This window comes from Dufourea novaeangliae, unplaced genomic scaffold (assembly GCF_001272555.1).
Source record: "Dufourea novaeangliae isolate 0120121106 unplaced genomic scaffold, ASM127255v1 scaffold125, whole genome shotgun sequence".
Lineage (NCBI taxonomy): Eukaryota > Metazoa > Arthropoda > Insecta > Hymenoptera > Halictidae > Dufourea > Dufourea novaeangliae.
Genome location: NW_015374020.1, coordinates 1681264 through 1709251, shown reverse-complemented (window position 1 = coordinate 1709251; position 27988 = coordinate 1681264).

Here is a 27988-nt window from a genome sequence, read left to right as displayed (position 1 = left end):
TAATGAAAACATGCGCCCGCTCATCTCCTAGACGGGAACGATAAGTTTTTGCATGATTCATTGCGCCATTATAACGCACGGCCCGATGGCTCAATACGTGCTCATTGTGATATCGGCGATTTATTGCCCGGGCGGGGACCGGGGGTGGCGTCGGCGGCGGCGTCGGCGTCGACGTCGTCGCGGCGGTTGGGAATTCCGATGCCGATCGAAAACTTCGTTCAGCCCTCGTGAATTCATCAGAATTGTCGAAACTTCTGTTTCGGTTTGATCCCATCTGGAAAAATAACTTTCGACTGTGTATCACTCGATTCAGCTCGATTGTTTTCCCAACGATAGACAATATCGCTAACTTTTATCGTTGAGTCTACTGAGTAAGTACTTCAATTTTTTCTCGAAGAAATTCCAGTACACAAGTATACATGTATGTATTTTGTAGATCGAGAAGGTATGGTGAATTTATGTTATCACTTTGTAGAAGTTACGATGGTCATTGTAGTTCAAGCAACGCTATTTACATTTGAATACTCTTATAAGGAAGTAATAGACATTCGTCGCGCAGAGCGATTCTAGTACGAGCATTCTATTTTAACCGAAGCAGGGATCATCATCTTATAGTATGATTCTTTTTAAACGTGCATGGGTGCAATATGCAATCGCACTTTCTCCACCAGGGCCGTGCATCATTCATACGACAAATCGATCTTTCGGTTGCCTCTTGTCTCAAACAGTCTTCCCTATGCCCATTAAGGATCTATACCTCGTCCCAATTTTCAGAATAACATTGTATTACGCCGTGTTCCTATTGCTACGAAAATCATTATGCATGTATAGTCTTCGCCAAGATACAGCGTGGTCGTAAATTAACGCGTTCAACGGCGACACCAATCGGTTCCACTTACTATAAGGCCGTACACGCGATTTGCAGCTGTTCAGGATTCCATGTGAATAAAACGGAAAGGACTGTCGAACTAAAAAAGAAAATTTAGGGGCTTCATGTGTTCTATAAAAGTGTGCAATAAATAAAATTATAAATTTCTTTTTCAAATAAATAAATAAACAAACAAATAAATTTTTAACAATTCTATTGCACAGCTCTAGAGAGCATAAAAAGCCGTTACATTTTCATTCCAACTGTTTTTTCATATCTACTGTAATTTTCAAGATATACAGGAAAACACTCATTAACATTCTAGGGGTGGTTTCGCCCTGAAGAACCGAATATCAGCAAAAACGAAAAATTACCCGACGCTTCTATCGAGGTTTCCTATAGACGTGTGGGGTTAAAAAAAATATGAGAATACAAATTCCTTGAACCAACACCGTTACCGATTTTCATTCCGGAAATGGGAACGTCTTCGGATTGTCCAATCTCCTGCCGAGGTTCACGTCATCGCGCGACATTATTAATCCGAATGAGTGTGCGCGAGTATAATAGCTCGACTGGGCCAAGGGGTAGGTAGGGGTGTGGGGAAGACGACCACGTTAAACACGTGTGCGTAAATAGCGAATCCCGCGGGTCGCGCACGGATACCGAGCACTTTTCATTGAGCCGCCATTCGGACCGGTGTCACGCGCGGAATTAGTGTAACGAGAATTATCTAATCTTCCGTACGTGTCAGGCTCGGGCATCTCGGTTCGTCGCGCATGAGTCACACAACTCGCGCGAATTAGGCGTCGTATAAAGAACGAAACGAGAACAGAGAAACCGATGGAGAAAGAGAGAAAGAAATGGAAACTGAGAAGATCGCTAACGAGCAGAGAGTGTTATGTAGGGTACATTCAGGAGAAACGCCACAATTGTTATGTCTGTCGATTGGAAAGTGAGACTTGAATTTTCGATAAAGTTACGGAATCGTATGAATACTTCCTTCGGTTATTACCGATTCGGTCCAAAAGCCGTATCGTCTGAACTCGCAGTTGCATTCGGGTCCGCGCGTGCGCATAGAGTTCGTCGAGTATATTAAATAGTCACACATTGGCCACTGTCAAAGAAGCACTTAGTGTTGGCAAATTAATTATCTCTCCGTGCCGCGGAATAAATCATTCGGATAATGGACTATTGATTTGTCAGGAGTGGATTTGCGGCGCGCTAAGTCCGCTTCGAATCTTTCCAGTTCGTCCTGTCTCCCCTCCACTTAATTCTCCATTCAATCTCTACCTCTGTCTCTCCTCGTATGAAATTTATAATCCAAACCGCTCGGCTGTGATAAACGGCTGATAATGTTCGCTGGAAAGCGCGACGCGAAAACTCTTTTGATGTACCGCTTCGGGTAGAAATATACATTCACACATGGCATAGATTCAGGGACGTTCATGAACGGCGAATCAGCTGGCCTTGATTCCTCGATCGTTTGAACAACGATCATCCCTTCGGAAACTCACGGACTCGTATGGCAAACGGTCGATTGCAGCGCGTGACACGATTTTTTACGGCTGGAGTTAGATCGCGATGCGATTCCGAGCGTGTATGAAAGCTCATTCCCGAAATGTATCGAATGTATTCGTGACACGGTACAAGCATCCTTATTTCAACGGATTCGTGCTGATTCTTTTTTTAAGTTATTCAACCGTGTAGAATGTATTACATTAATTTATATTATTATATTTATTTAAGCCGCGTGAAACTTTCTATAATATCAAGTTCACGTTTTTACGATCCCGTACCCCACCCATGGAACAGGGGACAGACCAGGTTCAATAATTTGTAGCGAACAGGCGAAGGAAATTTAAAAAAAAATTGGCCGGAACATACGACCGCAGGGGGGAACGAAGCTGCATTAATAATAATAAAAAAGAAGAGAGGGAGAGAGAGACAAAAGAGTAATAGCAGAACGGGAAACTAGAATCACCCCGTGCATACATGTTACTATATTCAGTGCCGCCTACCTACCCGCCCCTTATGACGAATGTATTCGAACAAACGAAAAACGTACGCGGCGTGCCGCTAAAACGCGTCGTTAATCCCCACTGGCCATACGCGCTTCCACCCCTTCTCTGAAAAAAATTACGAGCGATATTGTGAAATCCTCGTGGACGGTGTTTGCTTGTACACGAAGAAAGAACGAGGAAAAAAAACGACTAGAAAGTGTTTCACCCTTTTCCCCCTCGTTGCCGTCGTTCGAGCGCTAATGACGATGGTTATTAGGAAGCGGACCGAATCTCTACGCGGCGTACGTGTGTACGCGAAAGAAAAAGCTTTGGTGAACCTTGCGGAAGAAAGAGGGGGGGGGGGGGCTGGCAGGACAGAAAAGGAGAAACGGTCATTATCGACGATGACTGGCAGCGAGGTCATCGTCGTCGGTACGGTTTAACGCTCATTGTGGGCGAATACTTAACAACATACGCGGTGCGGTGTGTACAAACCTGCCTAAATCATTAACGCGGATTGCTCGATTTCACATGTGTACCATGTGTAGTAAAACTCGACGAGTAACATTTAGGATTATATTTACGAAACATCACATTTTCTTCGTAAAGACTAGGTGTCCCAATACTTATGAGCACTAATGTATTTTCGCGAAGACGACTATTACAAGCGAGTTTCGTATCAGCGAACATTTATAAACCGACCGAAAAACCAGCAAGGATAAACGTCTTTAAGGATAACGATATAAATATTAAAATCGCCTGGATCCGGTTATACAATTACGCTAGACTGCTAAGCAACGCGATTTTATTTACAGGGTCGGTAATAATAACGATAAAACAGACTCGTATAAACCTCTCCCACCGTTTACCGTAGTAATTACGGAATCGTAAATAACCACGTCGCGTAGACGTTATCGCAGGAGGCTCCGTGTTCCCTACGTAATTGTAATTTCTGTTATGCCCCGGCGTTCGTACATAACGCTAGTTGCTCGCGCGCGCGCGCGCGCGTTCACGCTCCCAGCATCGTGCCCGGTATAGTAATCGGCATCGTAATATAATCTGCGTCGACGTGTAGAACCGGCGTTAGCTCACGTACCACCGAATCGGTGTGTAACTTTATTGGAAGACGAAGCGAAGGGATCTAACCGTGCGGTTATCCTCCGTGCACGACGGCCGACAGGGAACTCCACGTCGCGCCGTCGCCAGGCGAGCCTGAAACCTGAAGGGGGCGAGCAGACAGAGCGAAAAGGGGTTGCTTCTAATAGCCCTTAAGTTGGATAAAGTTGGCCATTGTGCGCGCCACCCGGCCGTACGTGATCAGTTTTACCCTCGGATAATCACACCGGCGCAGGTCTGACCTAGGCCCATCCCCCCCACAGCCGCCACCCCCGCGGAACCCTTTTCGTGTATTCCCTATGCAGAGACGTCAAGACGACTGTGGAGGGTTCGGGACGTGAACACGTAATGGCTGGGATTAAGACTCGAGGTTGTAATTGATAGTTGATCGCCGGTGACTGCTTAGGGCGCAAATTTATCGGCGGACTTTGTGATACGGTTGACGTGATTGAGAAGGATGGACAGGGATTGTCTTAACTTCTGGGTAGTATCTAAACGTGCAGATTTTTCCACGTTCTATCTACATTTTCGTTATCTTTTAATTTATCGCGGCGTGTTTTATTTTTGTATAACCGGTCTTATCTGCGTGGCCGATGCACAGACAAGCAGCAATTCGCGAAAGCGGTTTGCCAGGGCGTGTACGTGCTCGGGCTTTGAACGGTCCGCGGTTGTTCTTCACAGGAATAGGTTATTACGATCGCTCGCGATCGCTGGAAACAGATTACGTGGCGATCGTAATTCCAACATATCGCACGGATAACTGAATAATCGGCTTGTGTGTGCTTCATTGTTTAGCGCATTAGTGGATCGATAACGTTGATAGCGGGAATTTGAATAAAGATCACGATTGAAAAGAATTACTGTTTCGATAAATTTTACGAACTGTAACAACGGTGACTATAGGCTTCGGCTCTTTTCACCATTAACAAGTGTAACTGTTTTTATTATTGAAAAACGGTTCGAATAAATGCAAATTAGTACGAGGCTATACGTGTCATGCGAATAAATAATTAATTAATATTATTCCTTTGACAATTCTCGGTGTAGACATTTTCATCGGTGTCTATCGTCGATATAATACGTGTACACCTCGTTTGACAATTAATTTTAAACCATAGCATTCGAATCTGTGATCCTCTTACAAACTACAATACCTTTCATCGCGTTTCGGACGTCTAATTTGAATTAGCACAAATTCCGGATAATTATTAATCGATGTACCGATATGCTAGCAGTGACTAGGATCCCAAGTTCCTTATCAAGAGGATTCGATACATCCACTGATCCACACACAATCATCCCCACCCGATCGAACAAGAACTCGAGCGCCCACCCCCGTGTTTCGCTCGTTTCCGCTCTTAACGCTCGCATAATCCGCGCGCTTTGGTTCAGGGGTTTCAGAAACTAGGCGAGCTTACGGTCGCATTAGCGTACACCTCGCTCGTGTCTTGCACGAAAGTTAGAAACATATCCGTTTTGGCGGGGCACCTCTCCCCGGATAGGACTTGGTGGGTTGAAAGAGAAGAGAGGATAAGGCGTCGAAGAGGCGCGAGTGAGGGTAGAGGTTGCAGTGGCCTGGTGGAGGGGTTGTCGAGAGCGTTGAAGATACGTTTAATTGGACGACTTCCAGGAGCTGGAATTAAGAGAGAGAGAGAGAGAGAACTTGGTACACTGAGTAACGCGTTCCGTTGGAAGAGTCGAAGGATAAGGACGGACGGTAAGAAAGTGGGAGAGAAATGCTACGCGTGGATGGGGATTGGAGGGTGGTTCCAGGGGAAGGCTTATCGGCTAATGTCACTTTAACATTGTACCAAATTATCAGTCGTCTCTCGCCAGACCGACGGATTAATTAAGCTAATTATTGTTTACGCTTGGACGGATACACACAGCCTCCGGTACCCGGCGGAGTAGTAACTCATTTCCCGCGTATTACAGTTTACGCCGAACTGTCGCGTTGTTGTCCCGACGCTTTCCCTTCACGCCTCGATGCGTATAACTGGGCGACGACGATCTTCCACGGTGCGCTCGCGTATCCACCCCCTCGCAGACGGCGGCAAACGGCGACGACGACGAAGGCGACGAGCATCGTAACAACAACAGCGAAATCGAGGGGTGGGTGTATCGGGTGAAGAAGGATGAGGATCGAGGACGGAGAAGAAGCTCGATGACAACCTAGGTGGCTCGGCGTGAGGCGTATTTATAGCCGTGGCCCTTCGCTTTATCGTTGTCCCTCTTGTTATCCGTGCCCGTCGTTACCGTTATTGCGCCGATGCCTGCGAACCGAGAGCCGAAGCGACGAGACGCGTAGATCCGCGCGATACCGATCCGACTCCTCTGTGGAGATTGGACGAGTAAATTCCGCGCTTAAAGTCTTTCTTCGCTGTCCGAGGACGTCGTTAAGGCCTCTCTCTCTCCCTCGCTCTTCTTGGAGCGGAAAGGAGCGGAAGGGCCCCGGTCCGGGTAACGCAGATTACATCGACGCCTCAGGAATGTATTTTACCACGCGCGGAAATAAGTATACATATATCTATAGGTGGACCCGGAGCGGAGCAAATACTCTATGGGATAAAGGTAAGGGCCAAGGAAGGGTTGGGGGGTTAACCTTAACAGCGGAATCTATTTTACAGCCCGATAAACGCATCGGCAAATGTTCCGTGGACGAATAGTTTATTTCATCGGCAAATGGGAGAATCCGTCTTCTTAAAGCGCGGGAAAATTTTTCAAAATCATGGCGTTTTAAAGGGGCTACGGTGCAACGGTAGAGGGAGAGGGGAAAGGGGAAGAAAGAAAATATCTGGAGGCAAGCATCGAGCTTTCCTTTTTACAGCTACGTATTCCCTCGTCCCCTTTCGTCCCTCCAGTCTGTTTAATGAAGTTGCCGGAAGGGAACATTCATGATCCCCGGGGCCAATTTGTTCCTGGGCATCTCCGTCGAACACATTTTCAAACTATGCACATACATACATAGTTCTCGCGAACGTGCACCGTGCGCAACGATCGGGCGATGAAACGCGTCGCGGTAAACGTACACGCTCGTGGCGGGATTGAAAAAAGTGAGCAAGCAGAACGAAGAAGAAGAAGCGACGGCGGCGCGTCCGTGTTGTTGTGATCCTGGCGTCGAAACAAGCAAATTAAGACGTTAATTAAACCGACTAGTAGGAAGAGTTGGCGGAAGTTGTTCGGACATAGGGGACCGACCGTTAAAATGTATATAATTCGCCGCGGATTCTTTAATGAAGAGAGGATGACGATGATTCTCGTTGCGTCAACGCGACGCGGTTCTCTGTTCATATGTCCGACACGAAAGAACAAGGGGGATATCAACGATGACAAGGAGGATCCGCCGATGAACCGGGAGAGGACAGGAGGGTCGCATTCCGTCGGATCGAGATTTATTTGCCGAATAAATGTTGAGAAGGTATTTTTAATGGCCGACAATAGTGGCCCGATAGTGATCTCAGAAACGTATTGTCGTTGGACGTCGTATATAATCCCGGAGGCATCGACGCAACCAACAAAACGGATACACTCTCTCTTTCTCTCTCTCAGTCCCTGCCTCTCGCCAGCCTCTCTTGCCACCTCTCTCACGTAACTCTCCTTGTTTCTCCGCCAGCTTATCGGCCAGGAGAAAGAGGACCTTTCGTGCTCTCCTCGTGCACCGTGATCTTTACCTCTCTTCGCTCTTTCGACCCGCGCTTATTCACCGAAACCGTTCATCTCCGTCCCTCTCTCTTTTTCACTCTCTCCCCGATCCCCTCCACTCCCTGGAAACGTCGTCTCATTTTCTCGTTCCCTTTCGTCTCTCCATCATTGTCCCGATCTCCCTCGCTCTTTTGCACCGCGACTATCAACGCGCGCTCACCTGTTCAAGCCTTTGAAGTCGATTCTCTTGTGAATCGACATTATTATTGTAATTGAATACTTGTCTCCTAGAGGGATATCCTTTCGTTCCGTGTGTACCGCCACAATGCCGCGGCTTAAATCGGGATTAATGCCAGGGGAAATCTCCCTTCCCTCCCCTCGGCCCCGCCGGTCCCCTTACAAACCGGTACCACGATCGATCCTCCGTCCGTTATCTCGCGCGTCCCTCGCTCAAAATATTTTATACGCTATCGAGGACGTGTATCTGTCGTGGAACTTGTCCAAGACGCCCTCCTGGTCCACTAGGCGTCTTACGCAACCACGGGAATTTTCGGGCTACCGACGCGGAGTCGGGACCTGGATCCGTCATTGCGTCGGATTACCCCGAGATTTATCGTTTCATTATCTGGAAATCGCGTTCTTATTTATTACGGCGCCAATCGCGATCGGATGCCAGCAAGAACCTCTCGCGACGAGCAAATTAACGGCGAGAAGAACCGACTGTTTTTCGTAGACACTGGTCGCGTTGCTAACGGTGCTGAAATAATTCAAAATTAATCCCAACCTGACGATAAATACAGCAAACACGACAGAGAAATTTCTTCAAATTGTTGTTCACTTTTCAAAGCTATAGAATTCACGAGAAAGACACGGAATTTTACGTTTCCAATTACCACGTGATCGTCTCTCGTTCCCTCCAGAGAGTCCACGAATCCTATGTACGCGAATCGAGGCAGTTAAGCCAACATTACAACGACTGCGTGCCAGGGTTCCACACAAGGTTCGCCGATTACTGATGAACCGGCGGCCGTGGTAGCACGGATATTCCTTCGAAAGGATACAGTTATGATTGCTACAAGCAACATCCCCGGCGATCCATTGACGTTTCACCTTGAGGCGTTATTAACGTGAGAAAATGTGGATACGTCGTTCCTCTCACCCCTCTTCACCCGCCTCAGCATCCTCGGCGCTGACGCGGAATCACGGTAATGGATATGATTTTCCATACTCCAGGGGGAATCGTGGGGGCCATAGCCGTGCGCGTATATCGGGAATGCAGCGTTCCCGGTGCGTGTAGGTCATCAAGGGGGTATCCTGTTTTAGCTGATTCGTTCATTCGGAGGACGTGTTACAGCCGCTTCTGGACGTTCCTCGTTTTTTGTTCGTTTGTATCCGCGCGCCGTCGGGGAATGCAGCGCTAGACACGCCGGCTTACAACCGCCTGTACACGCACCAACCAGCGGATTTTTGTTCGAAAGTGACGAACACCCTTTCGAGAAAATTGCACGCGGGAGGGAATTGCCTCGGTATCGTCGCTGACGCGGGTACACCTTCGGTTGCGTTTTTAACGCTTAACTGAATTGCATATACACGGGGAGCGCCGGTAATGGGTCCCGTGTTTCGCTTTTAGAAAACTTCGAGTGATTCCGATAATCTCTGAGTGGCGAGGCTAAATACGTGGAGTTCCAAGACTTGGATGTCATCGACATTGGATTTCCTGATACAGTGATCGTTGGAACGGTGTTCCGTGACGTAAGATTTTTCTTTGTCGAGACTCTGGAATCTTCGATACGAAACTTCGAATATTTTCAAAGCTCCTGTACCTATTTAAAAGTTTTCTAATGATCGCTGTTGATGCAACAGACGCAGAGTGTGTACCGATCGAAGGTCGGAGACACTTGCTTTAGTCTAGACATATGGTAGCAAAGTAGACGAGATTTGCTGAAAGCGTGATGTCCTTGACAACTATGGTAGCGTTCGCTTTGACATCCAGTTTTCTTTCCAAGGCAAGTGATCGTTGCCATCGTACGATCGGACTACATTCCAGGCCGGAAGCGGTGTGTGTTCAAAGAGGGGAGAAGGGATGATTAATACGAGACAGTCAAATTGTTCTATAATTCCCAGGAAGATGCATATCTCGTGGATTAAACTGTTTGAAACAATTTCAAGGCATTTGCGGTAATAAGGTCCTGCGAACAAAGTAACGACCGGCTCGTTTCGCGAGAGGGTGCAATCGCGCGGCTCGTTGCGGATGATTTTAATCAGACGGCCCCGACCGATTCTCGAAATGAGATTAGATAAACCGGATAAGAGATACGTTCCAGTAATATTCAACGAGGAGTTCTTTCTGGCCGCCGCAATTGCGCCCGTGAGTCACGTGTTAAAATTCAGTCGCGGCCCCGAAACCGCCCCCTCGTAAAGGAAGCGTCAGTTCATAAATTGCCCCCCACCCGACCCCCTCTACCCGCCCGACCCGCCACCCGGTTCCCCGTGTCCCTTCTGACCCTTCCTGCTTGACGGTGCAACGATCTCAATTTTGAGGGTGCCAGCAGGAAACTACCACCCTCGACAAAACTTACTGAATTCATTATGGGAGGCGAACAAAGGCTTCATGGAAAAGCCTTAGGCGACGTATATACACTTCGCGCGCGGGAAGGAAGAGACCGCTGGGGCAACAGGAACATCGAGTCCCCGTGTCCGACGACCGTCTCGCCATCGACGTTGGTATCGGCTGTCGTTAGAACCATCACCGTGATGTCACGACATCGCTACCATTAACCATTATATGCCTCAGAACCTCTACAACTAAGATACTGATGACACTTTCCCAAAAAATCCGGAACCAGACTGGTTCAGTCAACAGTAAATGGAACCCAGAACTTCAATTACAGGTGTAGAAGAAAAATTGACCTCTAACATAAAGAACAATTCATCTCGTCGATATCATTGGAAAGCAGACGAATGGGCAGAAAGTTGCGTAGCAAGGTTTGCGATCTCCCCTTTGGGAGCAGAATCCCAAGCAACGCTCTAACTCCTCCCCTCAGCGAGCAACGAAGCCAAAAGGTGTAACGCATCCCTGTCCGGGCCTCCGTTACAAGACGACCCACGAGATATCGAAGGCTAAAGCTCCGCCCGGCTCGAAAAGGAACCAACTGGCTCTACCAATGAAGATCTGAGCCCACTGCGAGCACGCGACCAGTTGGGCTAAGGGCAAACGTAAAACTTACCGATCGGCAAGATAAGTGGTGTTTAACACGCGAGCCGAACCGCCATTAAGCCCGGCCCACCGTACGATTTCCACGCGGTCCCCGTAACGGGCACCACGCCGTCGACGATTGATTTACGGTCCAGGACGGCACTTTTTCTCGGCGGAAAGAGAAGAGAGGATCTGGACACGCGGGGACACACGCATTTATACGCACACGTATGTTCGTTGGCGCGCAGATGTGCCTTGTATATATGTACCAGTTACACAGAACAACGCCTGGAACGAGCTCGCGCGCGCACGCCGGTGATTGCTGCGAGGAGGATCGGGTTCGTTGCACCAGGCTCGAAACGGCCGGAACAGAGAGATGGTAGATCGAGGAGGCGGATGTGATCAGGCCTAGATCGGATCTACCTGCTTCTTCGGGCTCGAGCACTGGACTCTCTCTCTCTCTCTGTCTGGTGGTGTGCTTCATGGGAATCGATCGTTCTCGATTTCTCGAAACCGATAGTATTGGATTGGAGAAGCTATCCCCCGTTCCTCCGTGCGGGTCGTTTTAATTAATTATTCTTTTTGTTTATTCACCGCGGTATCGTCGATGACGCGAGTATTGTTCGCTCCGGTGGATCACCCCGGTAGCTCCTTGACATTCCCGGTCTACACGCAGGCAACCGACGCGAAACGTCGACGCTCGGTCGCGTGTATATCTCTTCTTCGTGAATTGGAGTTAATTGATTCGGTATGCACGACTACTAATTACTGCACGGCCGCGACTACTAATTATAGAGGAGCGTCCTGCCTGTGTATTTATGTTTGTGGCGTCGGTTTTACGCGCAAAAGAATGCGCAGTGTGTCATAGAGCTATCTCTGTCTCTCTTTCACTTTTCCTTCCTGGAGACAGTTATCTTATAATTCCACCAGGCTACCTCTCTTTCTCCCTCTGTTTTTCGCTACCGATTCCTGCCCGATATGAAAGTGCTCTCGGGCTCGATGCCTAATTAACGGGGCGCCGCCTAATTAAGGTCCGTTCGAGCCTTTTACGGAGTTTATCTTCGGCTGTCCGGGACGACCTTCGATAAGCCCCGGGAATTTCGTGGTTCGAATGGAACTGACACGGTTACAACAGTCGGAAAGATGAAGCCCGGTACGATGGTTCTTGAGCACCGGCAGCTCGTTCCCTTTTGAATTAGTAATGCCCTAATCAGAAAACCGTGGTCGTTTGGGAACGTCATGCATTAGAAAGGGGGGCTCGGAGGCAGCGACTCAGCCCAGAACGGGAGTAACGAGACTTATATAGGTAACCGGAAATTGCTGGAATACCTATCCTGATCCTCGTACACTGTGAGTCGAGGAGTTCGATTCGCGTTTCCTTAGACAATTTCAGAGCCGAGATAACCGTCCAATGCGTTCGATGTTATCTATGTTACCTGGTATATTTGAGCGAGGTAACTTCACGAATGGGTTAAAAAGAAAAATTGGTTTTATTTCCTTTCACATTTAAGTAAAATATGGAGCTTTAAATGGGGTACATTGAAAGAATTAACGAAGATACGAAGTATATATATATATATATACCAAATAAATCGTAACCGAGAAATATATCTAACGCCGGGGAAGTCAATTTATGTTAAACGAAATATAAAACTTTACGGACATTTCGCTTCGATGGAAATTCTGAACGTAATTTAATTTTCGACCAGACGCATAGAATTGCCTCCTAAACAATTTTCGACTTTATGATCCGCGCACGGTGTTGCTTTATGGAGCTGCAGTCCGTTATCGATCATCGCTTAATAAACCACAAATACGCTGTATCTAGCGAACTTAATAGAACGGTTCCTATCTATCTTCGCAACTAGTTTCTGTATCTCTATTAACTACGCGGACCGAGTTGCAATACACGTCCTTAATAACGATTCGAGCAGTGGCTACGCGGCAACGTTGGCTTCATCGAGTCGTATTCGTTGCCAAAGGAAACCGATAAAAATGTTTTTCGCCAGCCAGCGGAAACAAATACCGTTACAGTATAGGATTTCTCTAATTCTATGAAAGCCAATGTCATCTCGCGCGTTCGGGAATTAAATTCCCAGGAATCGATGCATCCGACCGGCCAGATGGGGAGGAAAAAAAACCGCAAATTCAGATTTTAACAGAATGGAGCAGGTGGCTTCGTGCCTGTGTGTAATCGTGTATCGTTGGCATAGTTGTTCCGCGTCCATCTCTCCATTTTTTGATATTTTTGCGGCCACAAAGTGCACATCTAAATGTCTGACCGGACAGCACGGCCGTCGGTGTCCGATATAATCGTGATCGGGTCGAAAATTCATTTTTATGAAATCCTGTCCGGATCCTGGATACAACTTCGTGTTTACAACGGCCAAAAATAATTGCGACGTGCACCTGACAAAAAAAGAACAACTACAATATCACATGGTACGGTAATGCAATCTCTTTTATGAAATACAATATCACCCTTGAAGCGAACCTCTGGAACAACATTTTGATGCGCGTCGAATAGCGTAGAGTCTGAACAAAATACGGAAAAATTATTATCAATATCGCCTGTAATGCCGAAACGATACCAAAAAAAAAAAGATGCAACTGAAATCGTACAAAATTACGCGCCCGTTTTTTACCTTCGGTTTCCTGTTCGAGAAACGTCGGGTACGAACGAAAACGGATACGGTAACTGATATATACATTACAACGCAGTATACTCGTTTCTTTGGTACCGGACAATAATGCAATCATGAAATTCTGTATAATACAGGATGCACATTAATAAACATGATATGTTACATTATAAATTCCCCTATTTAAAGTTACAAAATCTTCGTGAAGAACATAGGAAAATCGAGAAAATATGCAGTCGCGAATAAAAAAGTTACCAGTTTTCTGATTCTTTATATTTCTATTATTTTTTAACATCAACTTAACCCTTAATATACTGAATTTTATACAGTATTTAATTCTTTGTCAAAATATATATTAACCACATAGGTGCATACTCATAATTTTAAAATAACGATTTAAGGGTCTAGGCGTTAAAGGGTTAAATACCAGGGTCCCAGAGACAACAATTTTCAGATGTTCAAAAAGAAGCTTTCGAAATAACGTATCTACACGAACGCGCATTAATGGGGACACCCCCGAAAAATCCGTCGATCACCGAGAGAACCGATATCTCGATGTTCTCCAGGAGAATTATCGAAACCGAGCAGCGTGGGTACGGTAGTAAAGCGCGAGAGGCCGTGAACCGCCATTTACCCGGGGCCCCGTATTAATAGCACGTGTCCGGGCGGATCGTATATATTCCTGCCAACTGTATCGGTTCTAGAAATCGTGGTAGGGGTCTAGTGATCGCGAGCTGGTCTCCTGGCGTGGCGGCGAGATCCAGAAACCGCTTCTTGAGCCGGGGACGTTTCGATCGCGACGTGGCACCCGGGATCGTCGCGACGTCGACGGCCACGGCCGCCGCGGCGATGCCGATGGCATTCGAGTTCCGCCGGCACAGAAAAGCGCGCGGGAATATAAATCAGCGTCGTAACGAGTAATCGATCAAGATAATGCATTGGGAATCGGGGAAAAAGTCGCGCGCGGACAGACCGATAAATAAGGACAAATAGAGCCGGCCCGGCCGCGAGAACGATACGGCGGATACGAGGAGAGAGTCGCCGACAGAAAAACGGCACGCGTGGCGCCCCATCGACGTTAATCTGCCCCCGTGTGCACGCGAAACCGGGAAAGAGACGGAGAAAGAGAGATAGAGTGACTCGACAAGGGAAACAGAGAAAGAGAGAGTGAGAGAGAACGAGAGAATGAGCGAGGAACAAGAGAAAACAAGGGAGAGAGAGAGAGGGATCTCGCGTCGACGGATATACACGACACGTACCGGCGAACTCCTTTTTCCGATCGTGTAAAAGAAGTTGACTCGCCGCTGGATTTACAGAGTATCGACCGCAAGCCGTTCCTCCGGCTTCTTGATGCGCCGTGATTAAGACGTCCCAGTGGATCCACCGCCGGACTGGATCCAAGAATCGAGGGAACCCGCACCGCGTGTGAAGAATCGTTAATAATGAATGGGACCGATTGGCCGGGAGATCGGCTAAAGATGTTTCCGCGTGTAAAGGTAGCAATTCCGGCATATGCTCCTTTCGATTTAACTTCGCCGATATGCTATACAACGGTACACGTTTATCGTTCTTTTTCGCCTGTTTTTTTATTTATCTCCGAGCCTGGAAAGATATTACTCGACTCAGGATCTCTTGGATCTACTGAGAATAGTTTCTTCTTCCTAATCAAACGCTACGTTTACGCACTACTGAGTTATCGGCGTTTGATCGTTTAATTACGATATTCTATGAATTATTAATGCCTGTATTCGAAGATTATAGAGTTTTCCTCACGGGACGGTCAACTTCTCGCGTGCATCGCATGACAAATCGACGTTCTTGACGTCAGTTCGATCATGTTCGCGTCGCCACGCCGAAAAAAAAAGCCCGGCTCGTCGTGCAGAAGCAGGCTCGACCCAGCAATCGCCGATAAAACCTCGACTTTAAGCCAGGCTGGCGGGGTACCGCGATCCAATCGCAAATCAATTTATCCACTATCCGGTAGTGGCACGGTAAAAATTCTCACCATCGAGGATGCACTTCCTCGTGTATGTTCGCGATACGTCCGACTGTTATGCCTCCCCTCCCTTCGTGTTAAAGATCAATAAAATTTTTCGATTGGTCGCTGATTGTCGCTCGACACAATGGTGCAATGGGACCATTTGATCGCGACCACGGAACGGCATGGCGGTAGTTGGCCAAGGGAGCGCTATTAAAGCGTCTCTGTTAATTAGGAATTATGGTTCTGGTCAGATAGCGATTGTTACGGCGAATTCGAACGTTCACTTTCACGAGGAAACGTATCTTTCGCAAAGAAACGTATCGTTTTAGCAACAATTGAGGCCACTGATGGGAAAAAGGGCACTACGCCGAAACGCTATTTCGCGAAAATCGATTTCAATGTTTTAATTAGAGTATCACTCAATGAAAAGTAATACCATTAACACATTATCTACCGGCTGCTATTAATAGGTCCAGTAGATCCAACGATCAACAGTCATGAAACTATTATTAAACAATTCAATCACAGTAGCAAAATTGCATTCATAGAAAATAGCAAAAATTGTAATAGAATAATATAACAATTTCTCCTGTAACCCTGTAACCCTGTAGGGCTTCATATCTACCTATAAATACCGAAATTTGAAAGCCTATTAAAACATAGGCTACCGGTCAATAAAATGTTAAAATCAATTCTTTTAAAAGGTGTAGTAACGTGTCTTCCAACGTTCTAAAAACAGAAGTCACGATTTGACAATAATTGTTTTTTTTTTTTGAGGAGTTTCAAAAATTTGGTTCACGTGTTTTTCTTCCATCAATAGCCTCCACTGTAACAACGAATTTTATCAGACTATTAATCAATGAACATTCCGCAAAAAATTGATATACCGTAGAGTCATTATAGGCTTCTCAATAATAACCAACATTGTTTTCAGTATTTTTATTACCTCACCGCTATTCAAAACAATTTCCAATCAATCGACCGGAAGCACCCAAGCTGCATTTCGAAACACACCGACTGGACACCGTGACGGACCATGAATATTATCAACGAACTCACGGCCGGCGCGCGGTCTCGTCCGCGATACAAATATTTTCTGAGTAGCACTATAACGCGTGACACAAAGCCGGATTAAAGTGTCGTACAGTCCACGAGGTTGGGCTAGAAATCCCACCTGCGTTCGAGACGGGTACGCCTCGGTCGTTTGCCGTTCCCCGTTAATTATTCTACAAAGATCGAGACTACCCACGGATCGTCCGTCCTTTTATTCATCCACGGTGGTTACGCGCGCGCGCCTAGTGCGCACAATATTAAAAACCGCGCCTTCTTGTTTTTCCCTTGCGACGGTTAAACGCATCGACGTTCCGAGAACTCGATTCCAGCGGCGACGATCTTTAATTAATACCGCCGGTATGAAACGTTTCTCCGTGGGAGTTATAGCCCCGGCTCGTCTCGCGTGTATGCTTCGTCTTTATCCTCTGCTCTTTCTGTTTTTTTTTTTACCCTCCCTGTCCGCGCTTCTGCATTATTAACCCCCTTCTTTCTTCCCTTCGTTGCCCCGTTTGCGTACAGACAGGGAGAGGGAGAAAGAGAGAGAGAGAGAGAGAGAGAGAGAGAGAGAGAGAGAGAGAGAGGGAGTGAGTCCATGGCAGTTCCATTACGGACCACCGTCGTTCGCGGACATGTTGCAAGAAATGCTTTATCGTCCCTCTGGCCCCTTCGACGTACGGAGGGACACGGGGCGGCGGTATCGCGACATGGGAGACGACGGGCCGCGTGAATCGATACGTGATTACACGGTTCGGTTTATCAGAACGTTCGTGCACGCGGCGCATACATAGACGTGCATACTTAGGAACGATGAATCTTTAACGAGCCCCGAGAAATAACGCGGTCGTCGAACGAGATGGATCATCGAAATAATGTCCGCTATTCAGCTCTCAGCGGATTCACCTCGCCCCTCGTGGATCGCGAACTGCAGGACGATTGTCTTTGTGGCTAAACGTACGCAGTCATATGTATGCATGGTGCGTCGCTGACATTTATCATGAGTGTCGTTGCTTGCGAAATGTAATAAAGTCCGGGAACGAAGAGACGCGCGTGAAGTTAATTGGGGAAATGTTCGTGTGTATTTCTGCTAGCTCGGCATCGTTAATTAATCGGTAACGGCTTCTTTCATAGAGGTATAAATAAAGTTTCTACGATAGTCCTTGGTGCGATGTGGCTATCGTAAGAAGATTAAGTCAGTTACTTGGAGCACTGGATATTTCTTTTCGTCGGAAAAACCATCCGATTTACCTTAATTAACCTGTCCTTTTATGCAAATCTTTGGAAGTACGGTATTCGATTTATGTAAGAGAAGCGGTGATTTATGTCAGAAGCGGTCCGCCAACACCGAAAGAGGACCGTACTTATCTTTATCCAAAAGTGACGGCGGCTGACGTTACGAAATGTCTCAACAATAAAATCACCGTGATCGAGCGCCGCGAAGACGGAAGACAAACACGTCGAAAGTCGTCGGATTTCTTCGCGGGAGCGTAAGCTCGGGGGGAGGCAATTAGCAGGCGCTAGTCGCAAAGTGGAAACGCTTAGGGGGTACCCTGTCGAGGGAGCAAATTGCAGTTTTACTTCGGGCACGTTTATCAGAGAACGAGCTCGCGAGATTGCTGGTACACGGTCGGCCGTGTTAAAACAAAGTCACGCCGGCTGGATGTCAGCTACATGGCATATGTACACCGTGCTCGTGCAAACAACGCGGTTTCACGCGGGCGCCAATTAGCTAACGACGAAAGTTTGGAGACGACGCCGAGGAACTAATCAAGATACCTTGGATACCGTAATCACCGTTGATACCGTCGCGAAGACGTCGTCTTCGCGTACACGCCTCGCGACGAAACGCAAAAGATGCTAATATCAGGTGACGGAGACGCCACACTCGATGGGTTAGTTCGATACTTTCTCGATTGCATCGCGATACCGGGATTCGAACTCCAACGTTTCTGGAACTAGGATTTAACAATTTTCAGCGGAGATTAAAGCAAAGTCTCTTGGGAAGATCTCCTGTAGAATTCTATTCGCGTAGGTATAACCACCGACTAGGTATTGGATAGACTTATCATCTTATGGGACTTCGTGTCACATGTTCTGAGATACCGATAGTGTAAAAAGTCAGGGATTTTCTGCTGCCCGCTACGTTATGAGAACGGTCAATTTGTGAACTACGTTAAATTCATTCTAGCTCAACTAGTCTAACTTCTACAGTGTTGTCGAGTCTAAAGTACGCAATGTTATCAGATTATGAGTGTTCGGTACGTCGGAAAACCCTCGAAGGGACCATGGTCGTGAACGGATTCTTTCCCGTCCGCTCGCTGTAAAGTAGATGTATTAGAAAGGAGTCGTGGGTTCGAGTCCCGACGGACCTATTGGTTTTTTTTTCGCGTACAAGAAAGTATTGCGTTTAATATTGTTTTTATAAATATGTATATGTATTATTATGTACATTTGAGTAAATTATTTTATTATTCCATTGTTATTACAACAGTTTAACAGTGACAACGAACGGATGTATATTTTCAAATGTCGGACTAACAGTACATTTTTATTCTAAATTATTACATATAAGTGAGTAATGCGTATCGAAAACGTAATCGAAACACAGGTTTTTATTACACCACAAACATTGCATAAAAGATATTTCGTTATATTGACATTTGTAATAAGTATGGATGTTGCGGGGAAATCAATATTATTGACATTATGGAACATATAACGAAATATCACTGAAACACTTAAAAAAATTTTAAAGTTCCATTTATATCAATGCCCTGTGAAAATGTTCATACGTCCAAAACAGCATTCATATTCTAATCAAAGCATTTATAGAATATGGAAAAGGAATCTAAAGTAATTTTCAGTAGTTCCATACATCTTTATCTCGAATAATTTTCTAAAACATTCAAAGTACTAGACATTTTTAGAACACTTTGAATCTCATATCGATTTCTAAAATAATCCCTGGTTCGATGTAATATAGAACGTGGTTTTATGAGATAGATTCAAAGTTCGCAGCCATTAGCTCGATATTGTCATCAGTTTACAGTACTTTACCGATGACAATACCGATTGCCCAGGCCTCACCACGAGGAGGTTGCTGCGCGTGGAGGCCCAAGGCAGATAGATGGAATCACAAGTTCCACATCTACCCACCTTTTACAATAAACCTTATAAATAACTTAAATCTTAACTATCTAATACTACCGGTACTAAAATCCCTCGGCGGATGACTTCTTTCTTGAGCCTAAACCTATAAAAAACTAAGTTCCCTCGTCGGTTGTCTTCGTTCTTCAGCTTAGAACTAATATTATCTTAATATTCTAATTAATACGAATTAATGCTAGTAATACGAAATAACAAATTTAACGCAATGTAGTCGCTAATACTCAAACGAAAGAGATAGACGGAATGGAAAAAGTTCCATCGATCATTTCGTTTACGCACCTAATATACCAAGCCAAAAATTAATTCTACGATGAACCACGTTAAACTACAGTATGAACAAGTATCGCGATGAAAGTGTTGCCAGAACCTGGTTTAAGAAAATAGGAAAGACGGGCGCAACCTCGCAAACCCGAATCCATCTCTCACTTTCCAGGCCCTTTGGGCTGGTCACCTACGTACCAGACCCGAGCACAGGTCATGACCAAGTATGGTAGTGCAAGCGAGATCCCCTGTAAAACAGAGTCCTTTTACGGAGCAGACTCCCGACTACTCCGTAGGCGGGTACGTTGTACCCAGGCGCGCACGAGCCTTTACTCCAAATCCTACTTACCAGGCAAAGACTAAACACGTCCGATATCTGGCTTCTCAATAGAAACCAGAGGGATCGGCAAACAGTCTTAGTGCACAGGCCCACTGCCCGTACCATAATAGGTACAGACCCACTGCCCATACCCCAAGTCTGTGTAGAGAAATCAACGAGCAAAATGAATTAATAATAACTTGGTATGCACAATGGCTGATCACAATTTAAGTCTATTAATAGATAGACTAAAATTAATAATAAACGATGTGATGATGAATATGAATATAACAATGAATATCGAATTATGATTTAAGTTTAACTTACAGTAACTTAACGCAGTGGTAGACGCACGCTTTGAAGATGTAGACGTTGATCGATGTCTTCTTTCGATGGAATAACTGTTTGGAAAAATATTTTTCATTATACAATACACATAGAATACATAATATGCACAGTAAATAAATCACAGTAAATAAATAAATAAATATCGAAGCCAATGGTTCTCGAACATCTGTAACATACAAGGGATTAGTAACAAGAGAGGGGACACAACAATATGCACAGTAAATAAATTGATGGTTGTCGAATGCCTGCAACAAACAATGGGTTAGTAACAAGAGAAAGGACGAGTATGAGACGCGCGACCACCCTCCGCGACGGTTCACGAGAAAGTGAGGAAGCTAACGCCGTTATGTATTGGGCGTACGCCGTACGCAGGTTTGTTCGTGTTGAATTGTTTTTGCCGGCTTGAACGACCTTCCTCCTTGAACGACCCAAACACCAGATGGTACGGCCAGGTACGGCTATGGTACACGCCGTACACGGCTAAGTCAATAAACTGTGTGACGCAACGTCACTAGCGCGTTGGACCGACGAAGAGCACCGATACCGCGGCATGATCTACCGTACTCTCTCGCTCGCACACCCATAGACCACCGAAATTCTTCGGCACGCGTCAACACCGACGAAGAGCATCGTTACCGCGGCTCGCTTTATCGCTCTTGCTCACATGCCGTGACGTCACCCAATTCCCGGAATCCCGCGGTTACGAGATGGCTCATTACAGTAAGGCATTCCCGCAAGGGAAATTGTAAGCCACCAGCCAAAAGGTAGATTTGATAAACAATTTATGAAACTACATCTATTCGGAATTTATCTGTTACAAATATACAAATGTAAGGCAAGATATAAAAACGAATAAAACAAGAACATGTACATATATATGAATATCGTGGACTAACCTTAAAGATATCTTCGTTGAAAGGAAGGTCTACATCAGAACACTTTACGGCGTAAGAGAATATATTTCAGATCCATGAAAATCGTGGTACCCACAGACACCAAGGCAGTCTTATTAACCAATTAACGAAGGACCGCCTTTCTCCTGTCTCCTGCGTGCTCCTTAGACTAGAACGAACCCCGTTCACCATCGAGGCACCTTATTCGTCCTCGCGAGACCGTCTCTTCGTTCCTCCAACTTCTTCTTCCTCCGTCGTTGACCCTTCTTGGGTCATCGCTTTGCACTTCTTTTTTTCCTTCAATTCCCTTTCCCCTTGTCCAGAGTTCCCGCGGCAAATCGGTGCACGGTGAAGACAGCCATCAGCCGTAAAATAACAATACCCAATACTTTAATCATAACCGGTCAACGTCATCGTTTAATTAAAGTATCCTCCCCTTCTGGCGTGCCCTCTTTCTTTCGGTGACCTTCCGTCGTTTTCTCGTGAACGAAACGCGCAGGGATTCTCATTCACTTTGTATTCACTCGCTTTCCAAAATTCTCGGATACAAATCAGCGGTCGAGACACGTGATTAATGTTAATTGACACCCGGAGGGTCAGTCCCGAAATCGCTTTGGCTGTGTTCCGAAGCGCGAGATAGATCGTAGCACGATCATCGCACGAAGCACAAGATAAGTCGTCTTTCAAGCGGCGCTTGTTATTCCCTTTCACGACCGGTCGCCGTCACGGAAGAAGGAAAATCGGTGGAACCCGTTGGTCGGTAGCGAACAGTCGGGATTCATCCGAGCGAACGACCTTGGAAGACGGTGGCCGTTCTCTACCGGCGGGTTTCTATTCCTGGACCTCGCTGGGCCAGGGCATTTGCGTTACCCTTGCACACGGAGAGGTGTTACACGGACGTGCACTCAGCGTTTTCGATTATTCAGGAACGAGAAGGGACACGTTCCACGACCCTGTCGAAACCCCGACAGAGTGGTCACACACACATACACACAAATGTATGTACAGACCACATGAACAGGGCGAACATTGCGCGCTCACGCACGCGTATATGTATAGAGTCGAAGCGTACCAGCGATCAGGAGAGGGGCAGAACGAAGATCGGTCTGCAGCAACAATGGCCTGATTGATATCTGGCGGCCGGCATCAAAATAATATCGCGGCGATAGCCACGACGGGACGAGGTTAAAAGCTTAACGAGTTACAGGCATGATATTGGATCCAAAGAAATTTATGGTCCTTGTAGTACCAGTGGGGCCCGTTCGCCTCCCGCGGCGCGGCCCACGAACCTTGCGGTCCACCGCTACATCAATAAGATACCGCGCCGAAATAAATTCGCTGTTTTGACGGCGTTTAATAATAATTCGCCGATCCCAACCGCCCGCCCGCTCGCCGGTCGGACCGGCGGGGGCGCTCTGCTGTCACGGGGTCGACAGTTACGAAATATCACTGGAGCTTCTGCGCACACGATCCCTCACCTCCACCAGCTTAAATTTCAACTTTTCCGGGCAGAGTGGTGTTTTGTTTCTTTTTCGGTGGTCGAATGAGATCCGTCGTGAAATTGAAGTTTATATCGTTTTAATGTAAATTGTTCGTTGGACGGTATCGTTTTTTTGGGGGGGGGGGGGGAATTTCGATGACAGGAATGTTGGAAAGTTATTCGTACGCATCGGTGGAGAATGAGAACCGTTGCGTCGTCGAGAAAGGGGTAATTTATAAATGTGATTGGATCCATCTTTTATAACGATTCCTTGCGTCGAATTAGCTTTTGAAAGTCACGGCCTTACACATTTTATGGAACACTCCATCAATGGTCCATGATTCCAAGGATGGTCACGATGTTCACTGTTCAAGTGCCAGATTATTTCTGACATTGAGTCGCTAACCCTGTTATAGGGGTATTGGTAGGAGCTGGGTCTTGTTTATGGATCCCGAGGTCCAAGTGTGGCCCAAGTCATGTTGGTCATTTAAATAGTCTTCTCTGTTTTATTCCAAATGAGAGAAAGTAAAAGTTAATGGACGTTGAATACATATTCCAACAATACTTCTTACAATTTTACTGCAACCACGCACGATAAACTAATTCTTCATCAACACGAACCGTAAAACATTCGTTTCACATACTCTACAGTCAGAATTTCTCCCAATTACGTTACCCGACGAGTACTTCAAAGAATCCAGAAACTTGTTCTGTACATCAACCACCGCGAGAGTCACCTAATATTATTCAGGGTCGAAATACGAGGACAATAATAATTCGTGTGGATCCAGCGAAGCGTTCTCCAAGTTGCCACGTTCTTCCGTGGCCGTAATGCACATATTACTGTCTCGCCCAAACTCGATGACCGGACGCCCTTTCATCGTGATTCACCGCATCCACTTTGCACGAGGATGGCGCAAGAAGCGCCAGGGGATGAAGACATAGTCGCAGGCGGCGAGATATCCCCGGGCTTCTGCGTCTTTGTCGTCGTTGGAGTGTTCCTTTGCTTAGGTATTTCCTGTAGCCGGGCGCCGCATTAGCATTTCCGTTACCGTTACCCTCCTCGTGGGTACCGTCCACGGAAATTTCTGTCGTGAAACACGGGATACGGGGGCAAACACGTACACACACCCACACACAAACGATACCACCGCAAGTTGTACCGAACCACGGAGCACTTGACTTTGGCCCGAAGTGAAGGCATCGAAACTTTCATTTAATTAATACTTAACCCCTCTGGCCCTGATACGTCCGTCTGTCGTATAAACTTGTCCCTGTGATACCTCGAACAAGGTGACAATATTAATCGGGCGAATTGTCCTGTTTTTATCCAAAATATTCCCGACAACGTCGACGACACAGGCCGTCCCAAGGCGACACCTGGAACGAAAGTTGACGTTCTCCTGTTTGTATTCAATGGGCTTCGAGTAGTCCACACTGCTGTGAAGACAGCCACCCGGGGAGACGGCTGAAACCCGACGTCTCGCCTTTAAGGAAACTTTCACGACCTCTTCGGGTTGCGTTTGCATTCCCACAATTTCCTGGATCGGGAGAGAGACAAATCGTTCTCGATCCGACTGCCATTCATCATCGACGTCATCGCGGCGGAACCGGCGGCTGTCCGGAACAAGTGGCGCCGTGGCAATGCGAAAGAATCCGCTTCTATGATCGACAAAGTTGCCGGAACATACGGCGGCGGGTAGTACGGTTAAGGACCGCAGAAAAACCGCGGTCGAAGGTTAAGGTGGAAAAGTATTTTCCGATAATTACGTGGAAATCGCTTTTGTTTCCCGGGACGTTTGAACAGGACGACAGGCGGCTTCAATAGCACCCAAGTTAACCAGGAACGAAGCGAAGGAAAAGATGTGGTTCTTGATAAACAATCTTCTTTTGTTCTTTCTGCTACGGACCACTCCTCGGTTGAAACACACAAGAACGGTTCGTACAATGTCTGAATGCCTCGATGTTTGAATAGTAAACTATTCTCGAGTTAATCGGCTCAGTGAAACGGAGAAGAATCGACCCGTCGATCGAACACCCGGGGGAAGCAATGTCGCAAAAACTATGGAATCGGACGTCTGCGGGAATTATTCAGCGATCTAAAACGTCGAGCCCGTGGGATCGTGGAGTTCCTTCTCCCTGTCGTTTACCGATCCGCTGTCAATCCACCGCGGGAGGACGGAAGGGGGTAAAAGATCGTGATCGTCGGTGTTCGCGGTTTCCCAATTTCACCGGACGATTAGATCTGAAGCCGAAGCGATCGTCTCTAGCGCGGTTGAATTGAGTCACGTATGCAGAAAGAAGGCCATCATGGATGACGTCCTCGGGTCACTTAAGCGTACCGTCTGGCCGACTGTCGTTGAGTTCCGTCGTTTGTATTACATGCTCGCTGCCGTAATTATATTGTTAGAGCCACTCGAGGAACGAGCGTCGGGTTACTTTCGCGGAACACACGATGACGATGCTAGGAGCGTCGAAGACAGACCGAATAACGAGCAGCTGCAACGGAGAAGACTTTTTACCGTCCTACATCAACGGGTATGATATTCTTATCCAGCATAAAAACGCCACGCCAAGGGATTTCATTTATTCCTATCCGGTTGATGATTACCGCTAATTCGCCCGAGTGATCATCACAGCCGAGGATTATTATTTATACCCCTCTCATTCGCTATCGATCCTGTTTCTGCACCGTCAGCCAATCTTCTCCTCGCACTTCCGTCGGCCACGAAGGATCACCAGCCCCCGCTTAATCGTGGGCCGGCCGCGTAAAAGAAAAGCGACTCCATTTGGTTAAACGACCGGGCGACTATAAATTCTATTAACGAGTCAAGTGTACCGGCGTATCCTATTTGCATAATGTATGCTTATCTGGCGCGTTTAATGGATATCTGAATGTCATGGCTAATGGGACCGGTAATGTCCCCGACGTTTCAGCGTCGGACGCCCGGCCTTCTCACGAAAATTTGAGGAATTTTGTCCCCGCTGCGCGACGATGCACCCTTACGAAACAATAAAATATCCCTTCCAGCTGCCGCTGTCCATTAAGCTACGAGTAACCATTCCCTATCCGCCTACCTCGGGAACGGTCTAAAAACAATCATTTCTTCTATAACCATGCTCGACCTACATATATCAGAAAATGAATAATTGATCGTTAAAAAACTCTAAAATTCCTTAAATAGTATCTCTCCGCTGATATTATCATCGTTCGATTCGTTCACTTTCTCTTCATCGATCGTATACCTACATATATCACATGGAATAGAAGACACCTCAGAACCGAAGAAACTCCCGAAAGACATTTTTAGTTGCATCCGTCGTCTGTCTCTATCCCCGTGCTGCCACAGCATGAAATTTTATGTCTGTTTTACGCAGACACACCTGGAACGGCAGAAAGAGTCGGGTGTATCGGAGGATGGAAAAAGACGGGGACCGGTACACGCGTCGAATCGCTACTATGGTAGTAATGTATGCCAACGAACGGTCGGATGGAACGCCGGCGTCGATTTGCCTGAAGATTTACAGCTGGCACTAAATATCCGTGGCTGGGTGTTATTATCGACTTTATTACATAACCCCCGGTGTCGGGCGTTCGTTCGAACGGGGCCGTTCGCGCGCGGTGGGATAGGGTTAGCGCGAAAGAGCGCCAAGCTATTTCGCGTTTACGCGTCCGTATATCATTCCGGGTCCTCATTGATTCCGCGTTGACTAGGCTTGTTCCTCGCCGCGGCTACGCTTCGTGGGATGTAAGATGACGATCTGCTCTTCTACGGCCGGGTGTCTCACATTCGGCCAGACACAAATGTGGTCCGCCGCACGCCATCGGAATAGGCCCACCGAAACTGTTGGCTGTCTGTTTTAGTGGCACCCTTCGCGAGACGGTTCTCCCTTTAAATAATGTCTCGTGTATGAATTGTCGCGAGGTATGATTCTCCAGGCGCCGATGTAACCGTGATACAGTCGGAAGCGTTTCACGTTTACGTCGTCGCCGGTGGGACGGGAGACGTTTCTTCTAACGTTGATTCCCAGCGTTGTTCCGTCCCGAACCCAACCCCTCGCCTTCTACATGCGATATCATCTGCCTGTGGGATCCTTCAAACATGAACTATGAGGGCATGGGGGTCTGCGTACTGTAGAAAATTAATCGGAAACGTGTTTGATAGGGTTGGTCGAATATACATACAATACCAACGACTAGGTTGAATGCAGAGATGTATGGGATTTTATGAAGCAATATGCTGACAGAATATCGCTACGCAGAGGAATAGAAGACACGTTTAACCGTGCATGTAAGCGTTCCTGTAATTCACTTATCGGACAAACGAAGAATGTCCTCTGAAATTCGATTCTTTATACGAAGGCGTTCGATTAAATTCCAGAAATGTCGTTAATGGCGGGGACAGGGGACAAGGGGTTAGGTCTGGACCGAAGGGTATGAGAACAGCAAGAGAAAAAACGTCCACGTCCCGAAAGCACGCGGATGTAAACGGGAACCGAGGCCGGCTGCCGCAGCGGAGAGTTTTTAATTTCCCGCAAAATAGAATTCTTCGCGCGCTCTAGCCCCCTTCTACCCCCCTTCTGGTCCACGCCCATCCCTTGTCCCACGCAGTGATAAAGCAAATAAAGCCGCTCGCACCACGCCACAATAAACCCTTAGTCCCTGCGTACACGGTCTCCTTCTCCATCCCTCTCGCTCACCCCCCTCTCTTTCTCAACCCATGCTTTTCGATCTGTCTCTGTTCCTCTCGTCGTGACCGTGGTTATCTATCTACCATCATTCCGCCATCCCCGCCCCCCTCCTGCCACCATCCAACCATCCCTTATTCGTCGACGAAATCATTTTGGCAAGCCGGCCTCTGCGGTTTCTCCTTTTCCACCGTCGATGAATAATCAAAAAGGGGTGTCTTCCAGCGGAATTCCACGCCGTTGATAACTACGCTGAGCGTTGAATAGCCCCGTGGCAGCAACTCGACTTCCCCGACGATAAGTATTAAATCTGTCCGAGGAAAATTCCGCTGTTT